The 14,172-nt window shown below is 30.2% G+C and overlaps 1 long non-coding RNA gene across 1 annotated transcript; it reads right to left on the bottom strand.

The window, feature by feature from the left end:
- Positions 1–236: 236 nt before the first annotated feature.
- On the bottom strand, positions 237–1,780 carry LOC135126497 (uncharacterized). The gene is made up of 4 exons (XR_010280048.1): positions 1,479–1,780; positions 1,290–1,428; positions 799–1,235; positions 237–748 (listed from the first exon to the last, which is right to left on the bottom strand). It is a non-coding gene; the product is annotated as an uncharacterized LOC135126497 (long non-coding RNA).
- Between the last annotated feature and the right edge of the window lie 12,392 nt (positions 1,781–14,172).

The raw sequence follows: 14,172 nt of genomic DNA, 5'->3' as shown, positions 1-14,172 counted from the left end.
GGGAGAATATGAAAACCACATCCTAGCCTCAAACCTGTCATATCAGTGCTCAAATTTGTATTTATGGTTGCATCATTTACAACAAGCGAATGCTTGACACGTTTTAAAGTAGGTAAATATTTGGAGTTATAGTTTAAACTGTTTTCGAGTAAAAGAAAGAAAACGTGGTATGAATCAGTTTATTCAAAAACAATTTTTTGGAATTAAAACAGCCACATAGAGGCTGAAGAAATTAAGATAATCAAAGAGAAAAGAAAACACAACTTAAAACTAGGAAAGCTTACTTCGTAGTAAGTGCAATTATATTCTATGAACATTTAATACTACTATAAAACACCAAAGTAGATTATTCATATTTCTTATGAAGTTAGAGATTGCAATTATTAACAAAGTTGACAACATATGGATAAAGTTAAATATATATCTTTTAGTCAAAAGAGGTGTCTGCATAATTTGTTACAGTGTGTTTGCAGGTATATTTGTACAATGCAGCAGCTGCTGCATTCACTATCCAAATGTAATGTATAAATAATGATTTGTCTGGTGTATGGTGCGGTCTTAAAATTAGGTATTTTTACTATATTTCAATTGGATAAATATTTTTACACATATTTGTAAATTCTCGTGCTTTGCCAGTTTTAGACGTTGAAATTTTAATTATTAGCGAACCGTTTTTGTCTTGAATGCCGTCATTATTTTTCAATTTATCCATTACACATGCTCCTACAACTGCTAATAAAAAATAAACCTAAAACATAATGATTTATAGACAATGTGATTGACCTTGTTTGAGATCACCTTTAACATCAGGTACATTTAATCACGGGCTTCTGTTAAGAATTTTGGTAAGTCTTCTCTTGTAAATATATTTGATTTCTTGGCAACGTAACCTATATTTTTTGCTTGAAAACTTGGTGTACTTAGATATATCTATGCTGTTTTTTATTAACAGAGTTGACTTTAACTACGACTATGCAGCCCAAAGTGTTAAAGATTTCACAGAATTTGCTTTTTCAGCGAAATACTCGTATCCAATGAGGTGTTCTCCATATATTTTGCATGGTTGTTTCTGCGCAAAAAAAAAATTTTCATACCGCTTTTCATAAACTGTGGCTGAGTTTTTAGGTAATAAATTTGATATATTATCTGCCAATTTTTGCAAGTTCGGTCGAATGCATGTAAACTTCTTGTTATTATTGCTATCCATCTCTATTTTGCAATTGCTGCAGATCTTTCTGCAAGCAAAAATATGATTAAAAGTGCCAAAAAACAAGAGGTATGCTTCATACTTTCATTTAAAATGGGCATGTAAGCTAATAATCTGTTCTGTAATAATAATAAACGCTTATTATAGGTTATGTAGATACAAGAAAATTGTTCAAATTCTTCCATTCCGCATACTCCTACAACTTCGAATAAAAAATATACCTAAAACATTATGTTTTATAGACAATGTGATTGACCTTCTTTGAGATTACCTTTTACATTAATCACGGGCCTCTGTTAAAAATTTGCGTAAGTTTTCTCTTGTAAATATATTTGATTTCTGGGAAACGTAACCTATATTTTTTGCTTGAGAACTTGGTGTACTTAGATTATATCTATGCTGTTTTATATTAACAGAGTAGACTTTAACAACGACTATGTAGCCCAAAATGTTGATTTTGTTTTTTCCATGGTTGTTTCTGCACCGAACAAAAACTTATTACAGGTTATGTGGATACATGGTGGATACGGATACACATTGTTCGCTGCCATAGAATGTCGCTGCACTTCACGAAATCCGCTGTTGCCATGCAGGTTTGCGACGTTGCGAGATTACGCGCAAATTTAGTTAATAAATTATATTTATAAAAATAATAAACCGGATGTGTTTCTAATAACTAATAAAAAGAGTTAACAAAGAGTATAGAATTACTGCTAAACCGAAAAACAATTTATAACCTTGTAAAATGTAATTGTGGAGGTAGATAACACTAATATGACAACACCGCATTTAATTTCTGTGCCGATTTTTGAACATAGAAAAAGCACATTAATGCGCCATTTCGAAAAAAGAAACATTACTATTTTTTAGCAGCTTTTAACCTCTCTTTCTATATTTCTCCAAGAAAGGCGTACATGTCAATTTTAAAATGCCAGTTTAAGTTGGAGTAATAAATTTACTTTTATGGTTGTGTGTACAGGCACTTCTACAATTAGCAGTACAAGTTTTTGTTAATCTCTTAAATTATTTTTCTACTTATGGAGCCAATCTGGATATTTGCTTGAGGGTGTGCTTTAAATTTTAGGAATTAATATCTTGGAACGTCATGCATCGTTTCCATACATTTTTGAGCTTCTGTTTTATCTTCTAATCACTTGGAATTTCATTTCCAAAAACAAAAATTGTACTTGAAATGATAGATATGAAGCTCATTATTCCGAAACATGTAATTATAAGGTCAAATGTTACTATGCATGAAATGTATTATTTGATATAAAGTAACTTTTGACATCGCATTCTTTAGATTTTTTTCATGGGTACTGTACAGTTAATAGTATCACCATGAAATTGTTTCTTAGATTTGTTTTTCTTTCTTCCGGTATTTGAATCACAATTTGATATTCTTAAAACAACGACAATTAATTTAACTTTAGCTTGAGTTGTGAACCTGAAAGTTGTTTTGTATGAATTTGTGTGACAAAAGTGTACTAAAGATGAAAATAATTACTTTAACTCTTTTATAATCATTAATTATATTTGTAGCAATTTTTGGCCTCTCGTATTTTGTATTATTTTATCCAAGAAACAAGCGAAATTTGAAAAACCAGTTTAATATTTTAATGGAGTAGTAATTATGAACCCAAATGTTGCTATGGATAAAAACTATTATTTGACTTAAATTAACTTTTGGCATCACAGTCTTTGGATTTTTTTCGTAGATACTCCACAGTAAACAACATAATTATAAATCTGTCCTTTTGATTTATTAATTTCTCAATTCGCCGATATTTGAAAAACGATTTGGTATTCTTAAAACAAGGGTTAGGTACTAATTTAATGTTTCCTTGGACTGTGAGCCTGAAAGTTTTTTTGTATGAATCCATATGGGGTCAAAGTGTACTAAAGATGAAAAGAATGACTTCGTTTATAGTAACTTTTGGCCTCTCGTGTTTAATATTTCTCCAAGAATGTTTTTAATTTTGTAAGATATTGGGCCAATAAAAGATATACAGACAACATTATTTGCAATTCTTCCAACCACCTATGGATTCATAAAATATCAACTTTTGGATCTTTAATTGAAATATTGTTCAATTCTAATCTAAACCATGAAAACTATAATAAAGAACTTCAGTCCATAAAACAAATTGCAATAAATTATGACTTTAAAGTAAAATTAATCAACAATCTAATTGACAAAATAAGATACAAAATTAAAAAAAAAACAATGTTGCTCGTTGTTCAAAACGGACCATGATACTAAGGAAGACATAGGTAGATATTATTCTCTGGATTTTATTGGAACAATATCATACAAAATTAAAAACATACTAAATAGAGTGAATAAAAATGTTAATATTTTATTTAGAAAAATTAATTCAACCAGAAATCAGTTACTGAACAACAAAGATAAAATTACTTAACTAGATAAAGGGGGAGTCTATCAATTACAATTTGAATGTTAAGATTGTGCCTTAAATTTTACGAATCCATATCGTGAAATAATACACCTCATGAATTTCACTGGCTTGTGTTGAAATTTCGGGTTTCCAATTTTAAATTTATTAATCTGGTACTTCGTTCCAAAAACAAAATTGTGCCCGGAATGATGGGTTAATTACGTGTTTTCACATATACGAAGCGCACGAGTCCGAAAGTTACCTAACATGCAATTATGAGGCTAAATGTTGCTATGGATGAAAACTATTATTTGACTTAAAGTAACTTTTGGCATCACAGTCTTTAGATCTTTTTTCATAGGTATTTTACACTTAACAACATCATTATGAATTTATTTCTTAGATTTATTTCGCAATCCACCAATATTTGTCTTAACCTCATAGAAAAAAATAATGTTTCGTCTTATGGAAAAAATTTGAATCTTTACACTTGGGGGTGTGCCTGAATATATAGCACCGAATATTGCCTCACATGAATTTTACTGCCTCGATTTGACCAAATTTTGGGTTTCCGATTTTAGATTTAATCATGTACCTAGTACTTTAAGATATGTTAGCACATGAGTCCGAAATTATGAGGCCAAAAGTTTCTATGGATGAAAGCCATTATTTGATTTAAAGTAACTTTTGGCATCACATTCTTTAGATTTTTTTAATAGTTACCTCACAGTTAATAACAGAATTATGACTTTTTCTTTTAGGTTTATTTCTCTTATCTGTTATTAAAATAACTGCTATTAAGTTCATTTTAGCTTGGGTTGTAAGTTTGAAAGTTGTTTTCTACGATTCTGTGAGGCCGAAGTGTACAAAAGATGAAAATAATTGTAGGTTAGATAGTTCAACACTCAGCCAATTATTTATTTTTATTTATACTATTTTCGTGTGGTATAGCAAGAATAATGGTAACAATCAAGTATTTTAGGCTCAAAAAACGGCAGATCAAATTCCAGATAATATTAACACTAATAAGTCTAAAAATCTAACCAAATATTGACTTTTTAAAGTGTTATAAGTTTACTGACGAGGTGTCTGAGGAAGGGGATGAACCCTGAAACTGGTATCACCAAAATAGTATAAATAAAAATAAATAATTGGTTGATTGCAGAACTACCTAACCCAACTTTATACCCACGCTAATATGGAAACAAACATATCAAAATAATTAGCTCATTTATAGCAACTTTGGACCTGTCGTCCTTTATATTTGGCTAAGTAGCAAGTATTTAAAAAATTTTAATTATCACTTTAACTTTGAATAAAAAATATTTTTATGAATGCGTCTACAGATACTTCTGCCATTCAAAGTCGTAATTTTGTCTTAACCTCATAGAAAATGTTTCGTTTTATGGAAAAAATCTGAATCTTTACACTTGGGGGTGTGCTTGAATGTATAGCACCGAATATTGATTCACATGAATTTTACTGCCTCGATTTGACCAAATTTTGGGTTTCCGATTTTAGATTTATTCATGTACCTTGTACTTTAATGTATGTTAGCACATAAGTCCGAAAGTTATTCATCATGTAATTATGAGGCCAAAAGTTTCTATGGATGAAAGCCATTATTTGATTTAAAGTAACTTTTGGCATCACATTCTTTAGATTTTTTTAATAGTTACTTCACAGTTAATTACAGAATTATGACTTTTTCTTTTAGGTTTATTTCTCTTATCTGTTATTAAAATAACTGCTATTAAGTTAATTTTAGCTTGGGTTGTAAGTTTGAAAGTTGTTTTCTACGATTCTGTGAGGCCGAAGTGTACAAAGGATGAAAATAATTTTAGGTTAGATAGTTCAACACTCAGCCTATTATTTATTTATATTTATACTATTTTCGTGTGGTATAGCAAAAATAATGGTCAACAATCAAGTATTTTAGACTCATAAAACGGCAGATCAAATTCCAGATAATATTAACACTAATTAGTCTAAAAATCTAACCAAATATTGACTTTTTAAAGTGTTATAAGTTTACTGACGAGGTGCCTGAGGAAGGAAATGAACCCTGAAACTGGTATCACCAAAATAGTATAAATAAAAATAAATAATTGGTTGATTGCAGAACTACCTAACCCAACTTTATACCCACGCTAATATGGAAACAAACATATCAAAATAATTAGCTCATTTATAGCAACTTTGGACCTGTCGTCCTTTATATTTGGCTAAGTAGCAAGTATTTAAAAAATTTTAATTATCACTTTAACTTTGAATAAAAAATATTTTTATGAATGCGTCTACAGGTACTTCTGCCATTCAAAGTCGTAATTTTGTCTTAACCTCATAGAAAATGTTTCGTTTTATGGAAAAAATCTGAATCTTTACACTTGGGGGTGTGCTTGAATGTATAGCACCGAATATTGATTCACATGAATTTTACTGCCTCGATTTGACCAGATTTTGGGTTTCCGATTTTAGATTTATTCATGTACCTTGTACTTTAATGTATGTTAGCACATGAGTCCGAAAGTTATTCATCATGTAATTATGAGGCCAAAAGTTTCTATGGATGAAAGCCATTATTTGATTTAAAGTAACTTTTGGCATCACATTCTTTGGATTTTTTTAATAGTTACTTCACAGTTAATAACATAATTATGACTTTTTCTTTTAGGTTTATTTCTCTTGTCTGTTATTAAAATAACTGCTATTAAGTTAATTTTAGCTTGGGTTGTAAGTTTGAAAGTTGTTTTCTAGGATTCTGTGAGGCCGAAGTGTACAAAAGATGAAAATAATTTTAGGTTAGATAGTTCAACACTCAGCCAATTATTTATTTTTATTTATACTATTTTCGTTTGGTATAGCAAGAATAATGGTCAACAATCAAGTATTTTAGGCTCAAAAAACGGCAGATCAAATTCCTGATAACATTAACACTAATAAGTCTAAAAATCTAACCAAATATTGCTTTTTTAAAGTGTTATAGGTTTACTGACGAGGTGGCTGAGGAAGGGGATGAACCCTGAAACTGGTATCACCAAAATAGTATAAATAAAAACAATAATTGGTTGATTGCAGAACTATCTAACCTAACTTTATACCCACGCTAATATGGAAAGAAACATCAAAATAATTAGCTCATTTATAGCAACTTTGGCCTTGTCGTCCTTTATATTTGGCTAAGTAGCAAGTATTTAAAAAATTTAAATTATCACTTTAACTTTAAATAAAAAATATTTTTATGAATGCGTCTACAGATACTTCTACCATTCACAGTCGTAATTTTGTCTTAACCTCATAGAAAATGTTTCGTTTTATGGAAAAAATCTGAATCTTTACACTTGGGGATGTGCCTGAATAAATAGCACCGAATATTGATTCACATGAATTTTACTGCCTCGATTTGACCAAATTTTGGGTTTCCGATTTTAGATTTTTTCATGTACCTTGTACTTTAATGTATGTCAGCACATGAGTCCGAAAGTTATTCATCATGTAATTATGAGGCCAAAAGTTTCTATGGATGAAAGCCATTATTTGATTTAAAGTAACTTTTGGCATCACATTCTTTGGATTTTTTTAATAGTTACTTCACAGTTAATAACATAATTATGACTTTTTCTTTTAGGTTTATTTCTCTTATCTGTTATTAAAATAACTGCTATTAAGTTAATTTTAGCTTGGGTTGTAAGTTTGAAAGTTGTTTTCTAGGATTCTGTGAGGCCGAAGTGTACAAAAGATGAAAATAATTTTAGGTTAGATAGTTAGCCATTTATTTATTTTTATTTATAATATTTTCGTGTGGTATAGCAAGAATAATGGTCAACAATCAAGTATTTTAGGCTCAAAAAACGGCAGATCAAATTCCTGATAATATTAACACTAATAAGTCTAAAAATCTAACCAAATATTGCTTTTTTAAAGTGTTATAGGTTTACTGACGAGGTGGCTGAGGAAGGGGATGAACCCTGAAACTGGTATCACCTAAATAGTATAAATAAAAATAAATAATTGGTTGATTGCAGAACTACCTAACGCAACTTTATACCCACGCAAATATGGAAAGAAACATATCAAAATAATTAGCTCATTTATAGCAACTTTGGACCTGTCGTCCTTTATATTTGGCTAAGTAGCAAGTATTTAAAAAATTTAAATTTATCACTTATAAAAAAAATTTATCACTTTAACTTTAAATAAAAAATATTTTTATGAATGCGTCTACAGATACTTCTACCATTCACAGTCGTAATTTTGTCTTAACCTCATAGAAAATGTTTCGTTTTATGGAAAAAATCTGAATCTTTACACTTGGGGGTGTGCCTGAATATATAGCACCGAATATTGATTCACATGAATTTTACTGCCTCGATTTGACCAAATTTTGGGTCTCCGATTTTAGATTTATTCATGTACCTTGTATTTTACTGTATGTTAGCACATGAGTCCGAAAGTTATTCATCATGTAATTATGAGGCCAAAAGTTTCTATGAATGAAAGCCATTATTTGATTTAAAGTAACTTTTGGCATCACATTCTTTAGATTTTTTTCATAGTTACTTCACATTTAATAACATAATTATGACTTTTTCTTTTAGGTTTATTTCTCTTATCTTTTATTAAAATAACCGCTATTAAGTTAATTTTAGCTTGGGTTGTAAATTTGAAAGGTGTTTTTTACGATTCTGTGAGGCCGAAGTATACAAAAGATGAAAATAATTTTAGGTTAGATCGTTCAACACTCAGCCAATTATTTATTTTTATTTATACTATTTTCGTGTGGTATAGCAAGAATAATGGTCAACAATCAAGTATTTTAGGCTCAAAAAACGGCAGATCAAATTCCTGATAATATTGACACTAATAAGTCTTAAAATCTAACCAAATATTGACTTTTTTAAAGTGTTATAAGTTTTCTGACGAGCTGGCTGAGAAAGGGGATGAACCCTAAAACTGGTATCACCAAAATAGTATAAATCTAAATAAATAATTGTTTGATTGCAGAACTACTTAACCCAACGTTATACCCACGCTAATATGGAAACAAACATATCAAAATAATTAGCTCATTTATAACAACTTTCGAACTCTCGTATTTTATATTTGTTTAAGTAGCAAGTACTTAAAAAATTTAAATTACCACTTTAACTTTTAATAAAACAATTTTTATGAATGCGTCTACAGATACTTCTACCATTCACAGTCGTAATTTTGTCTTAACCTCATAGAAAATGTTTCGTTTTATGGAAAAAATCTGAATCTTTACACTTGGGGGGTGCCTGAATATGTAGCACCGAATATTGATTCACATGAATTTTACTGCCTCGATTTGACCAAATTTTGGGTTTCCGATTTTAGATTTATTCATGTACCTTATACTTTAATGTATGTTAGCACATGAGTCCGAAAGTTATTCATCATGTAATTATGAGGCCAAAAGTTTCTATGGATGAAGGCTATTATTTGATTTAAAGTAACTTTTGGCATCACATTCTTTAGATTTTTTTCATAGTTACTTCACATTTAATAACATAATTATGACTTTTTCTTTTAGGTTTATTTCTCTTATCTGTTATTAAAATAACCGCTATTAAGTTAATTTTAGCTTGGGTTGTAAGTTTGAAAGGTGTTTTTTACGATTCTGTGAGGCCGAAGTATACAAAAGATGAAAATAATTTTAGGTTAGATCGTTCAACACTCAGCCAATTATTTATTTTTATTTATACTATTTTCGTGTGGTATAGCAAGAATAATGGTCAACAATCAAGTATTTTAGGCTCAAAAAACGGCAGATCAAATTCCTGATAATATTAACACTAATAAGTCTAAAAATCTAACCAAATATTGATTTTTTAAAGTGTTATAGGGTTACTGACGAGGTGGCTGAGGAAGGGGATGAACCCTGAAACTGGTATCACCAAAATAGTATAAATAAACATAAATAATTGGTTGATTGCAGAACTACCTAAGCCAACTTTATACCCACGCTAATATGGAAACAAACATATCAAAATAATTAGCTCATTTATAGCAACTTTGGACCTGTCGTCCTTTATATTTGGCTAAGGAGCAAGTATTTAAATAATTTAAATTATCACTTTAACTTTGAATAAAAAATATTTTTATGAATGCGTCTACAGATACTTCCACCATTCACAATCGTAATTTTGTCTTAACCTCATAGAAAATGTTTCGTTTTATGGAAAAAATCTTAATCTTTACACTTGGGGGTGTGCCTGAATATATAGCACCGAATATTGATTCACATGAATTTTACTGCCTCGATTTGACCAAATTTTGGGTCTCCGATTTTAGATTTATTCATGTACCTTGTACTTTACTGTATGTTAGCACATGAGTCCGAAAGTTATTCATCATGTAATTATGAGGCCAAAAGTTTCTATGGATGAAAGCCATTATTTGATTTAAAGTAACTTTTGGCATCACATTCTTTAGATTTTTTTAATAGTTACTTCACAATTAATAACACAATTATGACTTTTTCTTTTAGGTTTATTTCTCTTATCTGTTATTAAAATAACTGCTATTAAGTTAATTTTAGCTTGGGTTATAAGTTTGAAAGTTGTTTTCTGCGATTCTGTGAGGCCAAAGTCTTCAAAAGATGAAAATAATTTTAGGTTAGATAGTTCAACACTCAGCCAATTATTTATTTTTATTTATACTATTTTCGTGTGGTATAGCAAGAATAATGGTCAACAATCAAGTATTTTAGGCTCAAAAAACGGCAGATCAAATTCCTGATAATATTAACACTAATAAGTCTAAAAATCTAACCAAATATTGATTTTTTAAAGTGTTATAGGGTTACTAACGAGGTGGCTGAGGAAGGGGATGAACCCTGAAACTGGTCTCACCAAAATAGTATAAATAAACATAAATAATTGGTTGATTGCAGAACTACCCGACCCAAATTTATACCCACGCTAATATGGAAACAAACATATCAAAATAATTAGCGCATTTATAGCAACTTTGGACCTGTCGTCCTTTATATTTGGCTAAGTAGCAAGTATTTAAAAAATTTAAATTATCACTTTAACTTTGAATAAAACATATTTTTATGAATGCGTCTACAGATACTTCTACCATTCACAGTCGTAATTTTGTCTTAACCTCATAGAAAATGTTTCGTTTTATGGAAAAAATCTGAATCTTTACACTTGGGGGTGTGCCTGAATATATAGCACCGAATATTGATTCACATGAATTTTACTGCCTCGATTTGACCAAATTTTGGGTCTCCGATTTTAGATTTATTCATATACCTTGTACTTTACTGTATGTTAGCACATGAGTCCGAAAGTTATTCATCATGTAATTATGAGGCCAAAAGTTTCTATGGATGAAAGCCATTATTTGATTTAAAGTAACTTTTGGCATCACATTCTTTAGATTTTTTTAATAGTTACTTCACGATTAATAACACAATTATGACTTTTTCTTTTAGGTTTATTTCTCTTATCTGTTATTAAAATAACTGCTATTAAGTTAATTTTAGCTTGGGTTGTAAGTTTGAAAGTTGTTTTCTGCGATTCTGTGAGGCCAAAGTCTACAAAAGATGAAAATAATTTTAGGTTAGATAGTTCAACACTCAGCCAATTATTTATTTTTATTTATAATATTTTCGTGTGGTATAGCAAGAATAATGGTCAACAATCAAGTATTTTAGGCTCAAAAAACGGCAGATCAAATTCCTGATAATATTAACACTAATAAGTCTAAAAATCTAACCAAATATTGATTTTTTAACGTGTTATAGGGTTACTAACGAGGTGGCTGAGGAAGGGGATGAACCCTGAAACTGGTCTCACCAAAATAGTATAAATAAAAATTAATAATTGGTTGATTGCAGAACTACCCGACCCAAATTTATACCCACGCTAATATGGAAACAAACATATCAAAATAATTAGCGCATTTATAGCAACTTTGGACCTGTCGTCCTTTATATTTGGCTAAGTAGCAAGTATTTAAAAAATTTAAATTATCACTTTAACTTTGAATAAAACATATTTTTATGAATGCGTCTACAGATACTTCTACCATTCACAGTCGTAATTTTGTCTTAATCTCATAGAAAATGTTTCGTTTTATGGAAAAAATCTGAATCTTTACACTTGGGGGTGTGCCTGAATATATAGCACCGAATATTGATTCACATGAATTTTACTGCCTCGATTTGACCAAATTTTGGGTCTCCGATTTTAGATTTATTCATATACCTTGTACTTTACTGTATGTTAGCACATGAGTCCGAAAGTTATTCATCATGTAATTATGAGGCCAAAAGTTTCTATGGATGAAAGCCATTATTTGATTTAAAGTAACTTTTGGCATCACATTCTTTAGATTTTTTTAATAGTTACTTCACGATTAATAACACAATTATGACTTTTTCTTTTAGGTTTATTTCTCTTATCTGTTATTAAAATAACTGCTATTAAGTTAATTTTAGCTTGGGTTGTAAGTTTGAAAGTTGTTTTCTGCGATTCTGTGAGGCCAAAGTCTACAAAAGATGAAAATAATTTTAGGTTAGATAGTTCAACACTCAGCCAATTATTTATTTTTATTTATAATATTTTCGTGTGGTATAGCAAGAATAATGGTCAACAATCAAGTATTTTAGGCTCAAAAAACGGCAGATCAAATTCCTGATAATATTAACACTAATAAGTCTAAAAATCTAACCAAATATTGATTTTTTAACGTGTTATAGGGTTACTAACGAGGTGGCTGAGGAAGGGGATGAACCCTGAAACTGGTCTCACCAAAATAGTATAAATAAAAATTAATAATTGGTTGATTGCAGAACTACCCGACCCAAATTTATACCCACGCTAATATGGAAACAAACATATCAAAATAATTAGCGCATTTATAGCAACTTTGGACCTGTCGTCCTTTATATTTGGCTAAGTAGCAAGTATTTAAAAAATTTAAATTATCACTTTAACTTTGAATAAAACATATTTTTATGAATGCGTCTACAGATACTGCTACCATTCACAGTCGTAATTTTGTCTTAACCTCATAGAAAATGTTTCGTTTTATGGAAAAAATCTGAATCTTTACACTTGGGGGTGTGCCTGAATATATAGCACCGAATATTGATTCACATGAATTTTACTGCCTCGATTTGACCAAATTTTGGGTCTCCGATTTTAGATTTATTCATATACCTTGTACTTTACTGTATGTTAGCACATGAGTCCGAAAGTTATTCATCATGTAATTATGAGGCCAAAAGTTTCTATGGATGAAAGCCATTATTTGATTTAAAGTAACTTTTGGCATCACATTCTTTAGATTTTTTTAATAGTTACTTCACAGTTAATAACACAATTATGACTTTTTCTTTTAGGTTTATTTCTCTTATCTGTTATTAAAATAAATGCTATTAAGTTAATTTTAGCTTGGGTTGTATGTTTGAAAGTTGTTTTCTACGATTCTGTGAGGCCAAAGTCTACAAAAGACGAAAATAATTTTAGGTTAGATAGTTCACCACTCTGCCAATTATTTATTTTTATTTATACTATTTTGGTGTGGTATAGCAATAATAATGTTCAACAATCAAGGATTTTACAATTTACTTCCTTTATCGCATCCCCTTTGCTCCAGCCTTACTCCGCTCTTTTCCACTTTTTTCATCCACCCTGCTTCTCTTCCACCTTCATTCAATATTTCTGTTATACTTTCCTTTTTTCTTTAATTTCGCCCTAGTCTTGTAGCATGTATTCTAAAGTCTCTTGCGCTTCTCCACACATCTTATATATTCTTCTGCCTTCGCTTAAGCAAAAGTATTTGTTTCTTTCTTCATGTCCAGCCCTCTGTCTAGCAATTACTTTTTCTCCTTCATTCTTTTTCTCTCTAGGTACCTTGGCGTTGTTTCTGATATTATCTTTAGACGAGTATAACCCCCCTTGTACCTAGGTTCCTTTATACACGCCATTGGACATATTTGTCCTTGTCGCCACTTTCGAGGAGACCTTTACTTTTCCACATCTCATTCATTATTTCACACAGTCTTTCAATCAAATCATCCGTTCTAAACATCCATACATCATTTACCAATCCATTCCTCCCTGGTCTTTTCCCTCTTTTCGGCCCTCCAACTTGTTTCCATATTTTTTCCACTGTAATGTTCGGCCATTCTTTCTCTCTCAGCATTCTCGGTTTAACTCTTTTGTGCTACAATACTCTCATTTCCACTCATTAGTTTCATGAAATGGTACTTCCATTGTATTATTAGCATTTCTTCACTGATCATGTTTTTGTTCTTCCTTATTTTGGTTCTTGCTCTGATTTTATGGCTTTTATTTTATTTCTTCTTTCGGAATCTCTTCTTTTTTTTCTTCACACCGACCTGTTATTATTTCTTGCTGGACAGTACTCTTCTTTTTTATCTTTCCCTTTTTACACCTTCGTAAACATTTTCTTTCTTATGTTTTTAAATCTCTGCATCTATTAACCAGCCATTTGTGTTTCTTTTCTGATTTCTTCGTTATAAATCCTTTTCTTACTGCTGCTTTTTCAGTTGCTGTTTTT

The sequence above is a fragment of the Zophobas morio genome, unplaced genomic scaffold (assembly GCF_036711695.1).
Source record: "Zophobas morio isolate AGI-343-1 ecotype UQ-CSIRO unplaced genomic scaffold, CSIRO_AGI_Zmor_V1 ptg000011l, whole genome shotgun sequence".
Classification (NCBI taxonomy): domain Eukaryota; kingdom Metazoa; phylum Arthropoda; class Insecta; order Coleoptera; family Tenebrionidae; genus Zophobas; species Zophobas morio.
Note: the sequence above shows the minus strand (reverse complement) of the source record. Positions and strands in the feature narration are given on the sequence as shown.